Raw genomic sequence first — 13,727 nt, forward strand, 5'->3', positions numbered from 1 at the left:
TGAAGTCATTAATCCCCATGTTATAAGCATATGAAACATATATAAATTTAGGTTTATGACATTCAATTTATTCAACCATTTACTCATAGGATATACGTGAAGCACATGAGTAAATGACAAACTACTCCAAAAGATATGAGTGAAGAACACTGAGTAGTTAAATAATTAACTAGCCATGGGAGGATTCTTTTTCATTCAATATTTCAGATCCAATGATTTTATTCAAACAGCAAGTAAAATTGAAAATACGCTCCAAGCAAAACACATATCATGTGACGAATAAAAATATAGCTCCGAGTAAGGTATACCGATAGTTTTGAAGACGAAAGAGGGGATGCCTTCTGGGGCATCCCCAAGCTTAGGTACTTGAGTCTTCCTTGAATATTACCTTGGGGTGCCTTGGGCATCCCCAAGCTTAGGGTCTTCCCACTCCTTATTCTCCTCATATCGATATCTCACCCAAAGCTTGAAAACTTCAATCACACAAAACTTAACAAAACTTCGTGAGATAGGTTAGTATTATAAAGAGTAAACCATCCACTTTGGTACTGTCTAAGAAAAGGTTCATAATTTTTCCCACACAATGTCTACTGTACCATATCATTTCTCCAATTTATATTGATAAATATAAGTCATAGAAATTAGAAAACAAGCAAACTATGCAATGAAAACAGAATCTGTCAGAAACAGAACAGTCTGTAATGATCTGAACATAAATCATACTTCTGCTACTCCAAAAATTATGAAATAAATTGGTGGACGTAAGGAATTTGTCTATTAATCTTCTGCAAAAATAATCAACTCAAAATCACTCTTCTGTAAAAAATGACAGCTAATCTCGTGAGCGCAAAGTTTCTGTTTTTTACAGCAAGATCACATTAATTTTCACCCAAGTCTTCCCAAAGGTCTTACTTGGCACTTTATTGAAACAAAAGCTATAAAACATGATTAATACAGTAGATTAATCATGTAGACACACAAAAACAGTAAGGGTAAATATTGGGTTGTCTCCCAACAAGCGCTTTTCTTTAATGCCTTTTAGCTAGGCATGATGATTTCAATGATGCTCACATAAAAGATAAGAATTGAAACATAAAGAGAGCATCATGAAGAATATGACTAGCACAATTGATTCTAACCAACTTCCTATGCCTAGGGATTTTGTGAGCACACAACTTATGGGAACAATAATCAACTAGCATAGGAAGGCGAAACAAGTATAACTTCAAAACTTTAAGCACACAGAGAGGAAACTTGATATTATTGCAACTCCTACAAGCATGTATTCCTCCCTCATAATAATTTTTAGTAGCATCATGGATAGCAAATTTGTTCTCATACTCAATTGGAACCTCTTCCGAAATAGTGGAATCATTATTAGCTAAAGTTGACACTCTTCCAAATCCACTTTCATAAATATCACACTAAGATTCAACACCCTCCAAAATAGTGGGATCACTAATTTCTAAAGTTGACACTCTTCCAAACCCACTTTAAGTTATAGTATTATTCATACTCCAAAAGATATAAGTGAAGTTCATGGAGCATTCTACAATTAATATAGACTAACAAATATCCAAGCTCAAAATATGTAAGTGAAGCACACGAAGCATTCTATAAAACCATACTCAAAAGATTTAAGTGAAGCACAAAGAGCAATTCTATAAGATCATACTTAAAAGTTATAGGTGAAGCACATAAAGTATTCTATAAATAAATGAAGGGCTATCTCATGCTAGCATAGTTCTTAAAGGAAAAAAACACAAAGGACACAAATCATGTGAACAAAACAAAAACCGAGGTATACCGTTGTTGAAGAAGAAAGATGGGATGCCAACCGGGGCATCCCCAAGCTTAGATGCTTGAGTATCCTTTGAAATATTTACTTGGCGTGCCTTGGGCATCCCCAAGCTTGAAATCTTGCCTCTCTTTATTCTTCTCATATTGATAGTTCCTCGATCTTCGAAAACTTCATCCACACAAAACTTTAACAAAAACTTTGTGAGATCCGTTAGTGTAATAAAGCAAATCACTACCTTTAGGTACTATAATGAACTAATTATTTATTCATATTGGTGTTAAACCTACTGTATTCCAACTTCTCTATGGTTCATACCCCCCGATACTAGCCATAGATTCATCGAAATAAGCAAACAACACGCGCAAAACAGAACCTGTTAAAAACAGAACAGTCTGTAGTAATCTGGAAGTTTGGTAAACTTATGTAACTCCTAAAATTATGAAATAAATTTGACAATATGAAAAATGTGTACATGAGTAATGTGCAAAAAGTTTCAGACCCATTTGACTCCAGTAAAAAGCGTAAAATCATGCACTACAACCAAAGTTTCTGTTTTTGTTCTGCACATAGTAAACAAGCAATCTAATCATCCTAAAACCAAAGCTTGGAACATTATTTTTATAATACAATGGATATATACAATGGGATAATTATTTACATAGAAACTTCCATGAAAAATTCTACATTGTTTCCGTGAGCATGAACACAAGTGCTCAAGGTCGACCCTCACTTCTTCAATGCATAACTTTCCAATCACTTCTTTTTTTGGAAAACTTTTTAGGCATGAGAGGCAAGTAAATTTTTTTGGTATTTTCATTCTTTAAATTTTTTTGTATGTTTCACCCACAACTAAACAGAAACAAAAAGGAAAATTGAAATCTACTTAGTGAAGAAAGCAAACAAGCACACACGAGAATATCAACCCCACGCTATTGCTCCCCAGCAACGGCGCCAGAAAAGAGCTTGATAATACCCAAGTGCAGGGAATCATCGTAGCAATTTCCAAAGGTGGAAGTGATAAGTATGGAGTGTTGAACCCACAAGGAGCTAAAGGTAAGATCAATATTCTCTCAAGCCCTATCTGCCACTGATACGACTCTACGTGCACCGAATGTTTGCTTCCAACTAGCAACGAGAAATAAAAGTATGTCGTGGGCATGAAGAGGATAACTTTATATGATATCGGAGAGCTAAAATATAAAAGTAGGTGATGTTATCATAAAGTTATAATATATTACTAAATATTATAAATAGTGAGTGTGGAATAATGGTGGATCGGTGTGCGGAATTGTCCTAGGCAATTGTTAACAAGACCAGTAGTCGTCATTGCAATTTAATATGAGGGAGAGGCATAAGCTAACATACTTTCTCTACTTGGATCATATGCACTTATGATTGGAACTCTAGCAAGCATCCGCAACTACTAAAGTTCATTAAGGTAAAACCCAACCATAGCACTAACATATCAAGTCCCCTTTATCCCATACGCAACAACCCCATTACTCGGGTTTATGCTTCTGTCACTCAAGCAACCCACTATAAGCGAATCATGAACGTATTGCAACACCCTACAACGGGAATCCCTCACGCTTGCGCGACACGGAGGGCACAATAGGACAACACCAAAATAAAACATACAACTCGTACCAATCTAGATCATCAATCAACCCAAGGACAAAAGATATCTACTCAAAACATCATAGGATGGCAACACATCATTGGATCATAATATGTGGCATAAAGCACCATGTTCAAGTAGGGATTACAGCGGGGTGCGGGAGAGTGGACCGCGTAAAATAGATGGGGATGGTGATGGTGATGTTGATGAAGACGATCACCGCGGCGATGATTCCCCTCCTGATGGCACTCCGGCGCCACCAAGAGAGAGGAGGAGAGGTTCTCCCCCTTGTGCTTCCTCCTCCATGGCCTCCCCCCTAGATGGGGAAAGGTTCTCCCTCTGGTCCTTGGCCTTCATGGCGATGATGGCCTCTCCGGGATACTCCTCCATGGCCACCGGTGATGATGGCACCCTCCGGCAGGGTGCCGGAGAGGGCCTGATTGATTTCTCGTGGCTACAGAGGCTTGCAGCGGCGGAACTCCCAATCTAGGTTAATTTTCTGAGGTTTCTGTATTTATAGGAATTTTGGCATCGGTCTCACGTCAAGGAGGTGCCCGAGCTGTCCACGAGGCAGGCCCACGCGCCCAGGGGGGTGGGCGCGCCCCCCACCCTCGTGGGCAGCCTGGGACTCTTCTGGCCCAACTTCGATGCTCCGTGGTCTTCTTTTGGTCCATAAAAAATCATCAAAAATTGGCACGTCAATTGGACTCCGTTTGGTATTCCTTTTCTGCAAAACTCAAAAACAAGGAGAAAACAGAAACTGGCACTGGGGTCTAGGTTAATAGGTTAGTCCCAAAAATCATATAAAACAACATATAAAAGCCCATTAAACATCCAAGATAGATAATATAACAACATGAATACTTCATAAAATTATAGATACGTTGGAGACGTATTAGAAACACCATTTAAATTTTAAGCTCTTTTTATTTACTTTATTTAGTTATTTAGTAGACTCCTTTAAATCCTCTTTTTACTAGCATATTTAGTTCTCCGTTTACCCAGGACAGTAATAGTATTTGCAGTTCAAGCAGTACTTCACACAATAACTATGACACCTTGTGTGTGACAGAAACACCTCCATAAATACTCTCCTTTTCTCTTTGTTGGGATGATTAATCATTGGGATACTTATGTGAAAGTGTTACACTACCCTGTTTGGTCTGCAGGTACCACACACACTCAAAAAAGACTAGTAGATTGCTCCCCCATATTTCACTATGAGTGAGCCACTCTTTGGCACATCTTCACAAGTCCATTCTCACCACATTGGACAGCAAGCTCCAAACAGTGATCTCTTCGCTATGCTCCTCTTGAACTTGCACACCGCAACCTAACCCCACATAGAACTTTCACGTAGACCATGAGTTAGTACACAAAGCGTAATAGACAATGCTTACCATACCATGGGATCACTTGATCCCTCTCGGTACATCTTGTGCGCTTTGTGTGTTGATCAACTTGATTCACTCTTTGACTTAGTCTTGATCAACCTTGTAACATGTCTTTCCTATGACCAATCTTTGGATAATACCTTGAGTAGCACCTTGGTCATCACACCAACTCCTTGAAACCAACAAATGGACTTCAAGAAATGTTTATGGAAAAATCTTTCAAATATAGCTCAAGGCAATCATTAGTCCATAGGAATTGCTATCAATTACCAAAACCAAACATGAGGGCACCGTGCTCTTTCACTAGGGAAAACCTTACTCCCCTCGATCTCCGCCGACGAGCCCGTGAATTCGCCTCCCTCTCCACCTGCCACTCTGGAGGCCGGTGGCGGGGATGAGATTTCTGGTGCCTCTGCTCCTGCTAGTACATAGGTAGAGTTTTAGTCCCGCAAGGGCGACGTTTGGACGGATGTCGACTCTTCTTCTTCGAGCCAGTCTTCCGGGTTACGATCCTCCTCAAGTTCGTCCATGAGGATGAATTAGACGGAACTCCTGTGTAGATTTCTGCCAGCTCCTCGGGGTAGCGAGGTTAGGATTTCTCGTCGTGCGTATGCAACAACGATATTTAGTGTACTTCATATCGATTGAAGGATTCAACGACGATGACCGCGGCTCCGGGCCGCTGTCCCTTAGGGGCATGTGCACGAATACCCCGGTTGTCATCGACATGGTCAGGCCGGCTCCTGTATGGGAGCGGCGACAACGGCGCGTCGGTGGCTCATTCTGGCGGCGACAATGATCGTTCGATGGTCCATGGACCTCGTTGTAATTTTTATTATGTTTAAGGTGTTTTGTCTTCCGGTAAATTTTTATAATAAATCTGATATTTTTGCCAAAAAAAAAGTTAATTTATTGGAAAATTACTTTTCCAGATATACACATACGGTTATCTCGGCAGAATTCTGGAAGAATCGTCAAGGCCATCGAGGAACAGAGCCGCGGCTGCCGCTCTTGCCCTATCGGTTTTCAAACCCTAGCTAGAGTTCCAGTTGTAAGACAGATAGGAATCGGGGCTGCAAGATTGCACGCCTCCTCATCTCATTGCATCATATATATATATATATATAGACACACACACGTATACATGGGTGAGCTTGCCTTGCAAGTCAATTAAACTAGGGAAACTACAACCGACTCAAGCCATATTTGGTAGTATAAACATACTTGGATGATGGGCATTATCAGCAGGATACGGCACATCTAATTGTCGGGATGCAGGACTCTCCAACACGCCCCCGTAGTCTGAGCCTTGTAGTGGAGCGAGGTGAAGACTGGACCGGAACTCATGAAACAATACAGCTGGAAGACCTTTTCTGAATATATCCGCGTACTGTGACGAAGAAGGAACATGCAGAACTCGAACAGCACCAAGAGCAACTTTCTCGCGGACAAAATGAATGTCAAGCTCAATGTGCTTGGTTCGTCGATGTTGTACCGGGTTATGAGCAAGATACACCGTGCTCACATTGTCACAAAAACAACTGCAGCGGTGCTGATAGGTCGATGGAGCTCCTGAAGTAAGTGACGAACCCAACAAGACTCGGCCACAACAGCAGCCACGGCGTGATATTCAGCCTCTGCACTGGAACGAGGAACTGTGGTTTGTCGTTGAGAAGACCATGAGATCAAATTATCACCGAGAAACATGCATAATCCAGAAGTGGAGCGTCTGGTATCCGGGCAACCAGTCCAATTGGCATCTGAATAGGCAATGAGATTATGAGAGGAAGAAGAAGAAAGGGTTAGGCCAAGATCAAGTGTGCCTTTGAGATAGCGCAAAATGCGCTTGATAAAAAGAAGATGGGGTTCACGAGGATCATGCATGTAGAGGCACACTTGTTGGACAGCATAAGCTATGTCAGGTCGAGTGAGAGTGGCGTACTGAAGAGCACCCGCAAGACTGCGATATAAAGAAGGATCAGAAACAGGAGAACCAGAAGTAGCGGAGAGTTTGGCTTTGGTGTCAACCGGTGTAGAGACAGGATTACAGTCACTCATGCCAGCACGAGATAGGAGTTCTAGAATATACTGTCGTTGAGAGAGATGCAAACTAGTAGGTGTGCGAGAAACTGAGATTCCAAGAAAATGATGAAGTGGTCCAAGGTCTTTCATAGCAAATTCCTTGCTGAACAAATGAATGATGAAATGAAGAGCAGTAGAAGACGAGGCAGTAAGGATGATATCATCAACATACAGAAGTAAGTATGCGGTGGTGTTCCCCTTATGAAGAATGAACAAGGAGGCGTCAGATTTGGATTCGACAAAACCAACAGAACGAGCATAGGTGGTGAAGCGTTGAAACCAAGCACGAGAGTTTGCTTTAGTCCATATAGAGACTTATGCAAGCGAGAAACAAAATCAGGGTGGTTAGGATTAATAAAGCCGGATGGTTGTTGACTATAGACGACCTCATCGAGATAGCCATGAAGAAATGCATTTTTAACATCGAGTTGGTGAATAGGCCAAGAAGAAGAAAGTGCGAGGGAAAGAACTAAACGAATGGTGGATGGTTTGACGACCAGACTCAAATTTTCATCATAGTCGACACCAGGTTGTTGTGAAAAACCGCATACAACCCAACGAGCCTTATGTCGAGAAAGGGAGCCATCAGAGTTATATTTATGTCGAAAAATCCATTTTCCACTGGCAATGTTAGCACCTGGAGGAGGAGGAACAAGAGTCCAGGTTTTGTTGATGGTGAGAGCATCGTATTCTTCCTGCATAGCGTGTCGCCAAGAGGGATCACAGAGTGCCGTGAGATAATTATGTGGTATAGGGGAGGAGGCGACGACTGAAAGGCTGAGGCGGTCTATCGGGCCAGGGAGGCGACCGATTGTCGAGCGCGTGCGATGTATGGGCATAGGTGGTGGCGGAGGAGATGCTATGTTGGGAGATGGCGGGGAGATGGTGGGCTAGGAGGTGGCGGAGGAGATGGTGGGCTGGGAGGTGGCGCCAGGCTAAGTGGTGTTGTTGGGCCATGTGTATCCGGTGTAGTAGGAGGAGATGTGCTAATAGATATGTTTGGACTAGCAGGTCCATGCGTAGTGGGTGTAGATGGAATAGGTGCATAACGGGCGATGCTTGCGATCGACGTGAAAGGATGGAAGGATGCGGGAAGATGGAAGGAGCTTCTGTTGATGGTGGCGTGGACTCGACAACGGATGGTGTGGCGTATGGAAAAGTTGTCTCGTCAAACACAACATGACGAGATAAAATAATGCGACGGGTGGCTAGGTTAAGACAATGATAACCTTTGTGCCGTGGAGGATAACCGAGAAATATATATTTTATGGGACGAGGAGTGAGTTTGTGGGGAGTTGTGGAAGATGTAGTGGGATAGCAAAGACAACCGAAAACACAGAGATCGTGATAGGGTGGTGTTATGCCGAAGAGAATCGTGTAAGGGGAAGAAAATTGGAGAGCAGAGGTAGGACGTATATTTATGAGATAAGTGGCGGTGTAAAGGGCTTCGGCCCAAAAGGGTGGTGGTAGTGAGGCTTGAAGTAATAGTGTATGGATGACATCATTTGTGGTGCGAATAGCACGAATAGCACGTTCGGCCTTGCCGTTTTGCTGGGATGTGTGTGGGCAAGAAAAACGAAGAAGCAGACCATGAGAGGCACAAAAAAGATCTAAACGAGTGTTGAGAAATTCTCCACCATTATCGCATTGAATAGCTAAGATGGGCAAATTGAATTGTGTTTTAACAAAAGCATGATAGGTAGTGAGAGTTGCATATAGATCAGGCTTCTTGTGAAGGGGGAAACTCCAAAAATAATGAGAAAAATCATCTACAATGATAAGGTAATAACGAAAACCAGAGGTACTAGGGATCGGTGATGTCCAAAGATCACTATGTAATAACTGAAACGGACGAACAGTATATGTTTGAGAATCATAAAAGGGTAGTCTAACATGCTTTCCTAATTGACAGGCATGACAAAGGAGCGGCCCATCTTTATTGTATGAAATAAGTTTCGATTGTTGAAGACGTGACATGGTGTGATGCCCGGGGTGGCCAAGACGGTGGTGCCAAAGTGATGATGAGGTGGTGGTGATGAGAGCTTCGGCAGGTGCTGGTCGACATAAAGGGTAGAGCGGTCCAGGGCTATTGCATCGAAGAATCGCGTTCCTGGAAGGGAGCACCTTCACGGAAAAGCCAAAAGGATCAAATTGAATTGCACAATAGTTGTCAGTTGTGAATTGGTGAACAGAAATAAGATTTTTGATAATGTCGGGAATGATAAGAATATTGTTCAGAGAAAGTGGTCTGGTGGAAGAGGGAACAATTTGAGAACCAATGTGAGTAGCAAGAATAGATTGACCATTACCAACCGTGATAGTTTGAGAGGTAAGTTTGAAGGAAGAGAGATTACCATGATCAGATGCCATATGGGAGGAGGCGCCAGTGTCCATAAACCACTCTTGATTTCCTGAGAGATGCATGTTGTCCAGTGTTGTTGCCGCTCCTTGCCGAACCCTAGCTCTACCCCTCTCTCTCTTTTGCACCTCGCTCACTCTTTGATCTCAAACAACAGAAGAGGAAGGAGGAAGGAGAAGTTGACAGTGGACACAACAAGCTTTTACCCGGCACACGTACGCCGCCGGCCGCACAAACAGCCGCTTGGTTTCTTTCCTGAGCACGAACTCAGCCACAGACTACAACGAGTACACGGAGGGCCTTTTATATCCAAGCTACACACACCAGACAAGCTACCACACGCAAGCACACACGCACCGACTTGGCTTGCCGCTGCATTCGGCCACCACTAACAACACTACTCACACGAGCTAACTAATTCCGCCATGCATGCAACTAAATGCAGCTCACGCAACGCCCACCCCACGCTCCTCAACTCCCGCGCCCGCCGCGCACGCACGTCAACGGGACACGACTCGTTTCAGTGCCCAGCGCGGCTACACCTCGCGCGTTCGGCTAACCAACTCACACAAGCACACGACCCCGTCGCGGACCCGACGTGCCCGACACGCTTGGCGCGTGCCCATACACGCGCCCGACATGCCCGACCCGTCGCCGCGGCTTATTCCGGCCAACACTCACCCCCTAAGCCGCGGCTTAGAGAAGGCCGACGCCACCGTCCGCCAGCAGCGCATGCTCCGTCACTCTGTCGTCGTCATCGTTGTAGCCGCCACCGCCCTGACGATCCGAGGCGATGGTGGTGGCGCGACGGACTCCATATGACGTGGGTGTCGGCGGCGCAAGGTGTGGACGCCGTTAGTGGCGCGATGCTGCTAGCGGCCGGTGCGTGTCTTCATCATCGTCGAGCTGCCTCACGAGCAATGGAGAGAGGTGGGCTGCCCGGTGAGTTGCGGCACCGCGGCAAGGTGGCGATGGCCATGGAGCGGAGGCCATTGCCCCGAGGAGTTCCATGTCCGAGTCGTCGACAAGGTGCGTCATTGTCGACAACATGGAGGCGAATCATCGGCGAGTTGCGTCACCGGCGACAAACATGGAGGGGAGTCACCGGCGAGTTGCGGCACCGGTGACGACCATGGAGGCAAGTCACCGACGAGTTGCGGCAACGGTGGCAAACATGCGGCAGGGAGCATGCCACGGCAGCACGCTCGTGGTGAAGGCACGGGAGGTGTGGCTCTCATTGAAACTAGCGGCGTCGGGGACAATAGGCGTGACAAGATGGCATTGGCGGCCGTCTCCGTGTTGCACCGACGACATCGGCGATCATGGGCTTCAAGAGAGGAGTAAGAGACAACAAGGTTAAGGGGGTGATTGATAGAGTTAACCTTGTTGTATATGTGGTTAGTTTTGGTTAGTGGGTTGGTCATATGGCCGTGCATGCATTGAGTCGGTTGAGTAGTGGCCGGCCGGCCGAGTCCTCCGCGGGATGGAGTGATTCCAGGGAGAGCTGAACGTGGAAAAGTAGGTTGTTACCTGCATGTGATTTGTTAGCTAGCTTCGTGTGATGAATCAAGTTAGTTAGTGCATGGAGTGGTTAGTGGAGTAATGGGTCAAGTAGTGGCGTGAGTTTTGCATGGCACCGTGCCAGCCTCTCTGTATATATATATAAGTTGCATTGTGTAATGGGAAAAAGAAGCCGTGAGGGGGCTGAGCAGAAAAGAATGTAGTCCATGTGTGTCTCACCTGGAGTAAAAAGCAAAGCTGGTTTTCTCCATGGTGAGGTGTGTGTGTGTGTTTCTTCCACGGGTGTGTGCTCGAGAGAAACCATAAGATGAAGAGTAGTGAGACGAAGAAGAAGAAGCGGCGCTGCGAGAAGAGGCGGCGCCAACATTCAGGGCCTGCAAAAGAGCTGGGTCGACGTATTGCTGATTTCCATTGGAGACTGGTGTTGGTGGAGCCGAGGTGATGTTGTGTGGACGTGGTGCAGAGCCATAGGCTGCATATGCCTGCTGGGGAGTGGAGCTGGGACGAGGACCTAGAACACCAGGGGCATGCCATTGACGAGGCTGGCAGGGAGCTGAAGGTGGTTGCTGCTGGAGCTGCGTACGGGTCGGAAGCCCGGTCCATGGGTTGAACATCCACGGCTCATTGCGACCGCGTCCTCGACCGCCACGGCCACGGCCTCGGGTGTTGGTGTAGTTGCCGCGACCACTGCTTGAGTTTGACGATCCAAGGGAGGAGCCGAGAGAGCGCTGATCACCAGAGCCGCGTCCTCCCCATGACGAAGTGCGCTCACCGCCCGTGTGTGGCAAGATGCTGTTGCCGCTCGCCCAGAGAGCCGTGGCAGCGGCGTTTTTTGCATCGGTTTTCTTCTAGGTCTCGTCAAGTACGAGTGCTGACCGCGTCTGTAAAAAAGACGGGAAGGGAACCTGAAACGGAAGAAAGGAGCGCAGATGGGAGAACTACTCGTTGAGGCCGCGGAGGACGGTGAGGACGAGCGTCTCATCGGTAACTTCTTGACCGACGTCAGCCAGAGCGTCGGCGAGGGACTTGAGCTTGGCGCAGTACTCTTCTTGTTGTCGTGGAATAGGTTGTCGATGGCATTCCAAACTTGCCGTGCAGAGGACCTAGGTGCCATGATGATTCCGAACAGCTCAAGAGAGATGGAGCCGTAAATCCAGTTGAGGACGGTGAAGTCGTCATGGCCCCAGTCCGGCGTGGGCGAGGTGTCAGACGGCGAGGCGCCGTCTAAGCCGAGCACGTGAGCAGTGAGGCCATAGCATCCGAGGGCGACGAGGAAGAGCTCGCGCCATTGAGCATAGTTCGAGTCTTTGAGATCAAGGGTGACTGGGACATATGTTTTGATTGAGTGGACGAAGGTGGATGCTGCGGGATGGTATGATTCAGAGGTGGGTTTGGGCCTCTTCATGGCGGCTGCAGGGGATCTCGATTCCTTTCTCCTCGGCTTGAGGAGCGAGCTCAGCCTCCCGTTCGGCGTTGCTGCAGCTGGGTCTCGAGTGCTGCGAGCTCTTCAGGTGTCATGGCAGAGGGAGGGGTTTGAGGAGGAGGAGGATCGATCTGCTAGGGTTCATGAGGAAGAGGAACGACCGGTGTCTGATATCATGCAAGACAGATAGGAATCGGTGCTGCAAGATTGCACGCCTCCTCATCTCATATCATTGCATCATATCTATATACACGTATACATGGGTGAGCTTGCCTTGCAAGTCAATTAAACTAGGGAAACTACAACCGACTCAAGCCATATTTGGTAGTATAAACATACTTGGATGATGGGCATTAACAGCACGCCCCCGTAGTCTGAGCCTCGTAGTGGAGCGAGGTGAAGACTGGACCGGAACTCATGAAACAATACAGCTGGAAGACCTTTTATGAATATATCTGCGTACTGTGACGAAGAAGGAACATGCAGAACTCGAACAACACCAAGAGCAACTTTCTCGCGGAAAAATGAATGTCAAGTTCAATGTGTTTGGTTCGTCGATGTTGTACCGGGTTATGAGCAAGATATACCATGCTCACATTGTCACAAAAAACAACTGTAGCAATGCTGATAGGTCGATGGAGCTCCTGAAGTAAGTGACGAACCCAACAAGACTCGGCCACAACAGTTACCACATCTTAAGTTATGCCGGTATAGCAATCACAAATTGCAGTACATAACACGATGACTTAAACAAAACGTTCATATGACTGGGAGGGAACTGATGATCATGCAATCTCCTTGGGTTCCTCAACTGGAGAAATGGTAAATGCAATGATTTTCACCACAACAGCTGAACATGCCATCAGCTTAATGGTACCCCAGATGTCCTTCATGATGAGATCGGACCTCTCCTTCTCCTTGCTTCAAAAATTCATGCAAAAAGTGGTAACATATCAATAAGATAATCCGTTACCAAGCGTTGAAAAAGGAGACAACGCATACATACCTAATAGACTCCACAACCTCATCAATCCGTCCCCTTAAGGACCCCGCCTCTCGCTCTAATTCTTCTAGACTAGCTGATTGCAAGTTAATTTTCGTACGCTACAATAGAAATAAAGATTCTATAAGTGATTTATTATAGCTATACAGGCATAACAGATAAATAAAGTGCATAGACATAACAAATAAACAGGGCATAGCAGATTCAAAGTAAGCAAATTCATAATATATCTCACGGGTATAAAAACATGATGTCTATGCTAGGATCAATGTTCCAAATAGCAGATAAATAGAAATGCGCACATGAACTAAGTATCACAGGTATAAAAGCATGATGTCTAAGATATTCCGTGGAGTTTCAGGACTTTTGGAGTTGCACAGAATAGGTCTCCAATATTTGCTCCTTTTCCAGCCCAGAATTCCAGCTGCCGACATTCTCCCTCTTCATGTAAACCTTATAAAATAAGAGAGAATAGCCATAAGTATTGTGACATAATGTGAAATAATAGCCCGTAATGCAATAGAAA

General features: G+C 45.5%; 1 long non-coding RNA gene across 1 annotated transcript; it reads right to left on the reverse strand.

The window, feature by feature from the left end:
- Positions 1-12,870: 12,870 nt before the first annotated feature.
- On the reverse strand, positions 12,871-13,308 carry LOC123083553 (uncharacterized). Its single transcript, XR_006439315.1, has 2 exons — positions 13,205-13,308; positions 12,871-13,119 (listed from the first exon to the last, which is right to left on the reverse strand). It is a non-coding gene; the product is annotated as an uncharacterized lncRNA (long non-coding RNA).
- Between the last annotated feature and the right edge of the window lie 419 nt (positions 13,309-13,727).

Source organism: Triticum aestivum, chromosome 4A, assembly GCF_018294505.1.
Source record: "Triticum aestivum cultivar Chinese Spring chromosome 4A, IWGSC CS RefSeq v2.1, whole genome shotgun sequence".
Taxonomy (NCBI): domain Eukaryota; kingdom Viridiplantae; phylum Streptophyta; class Magnoliopsida; order Poales; family Poaceae; genus Triticum; species Triticum aestivum.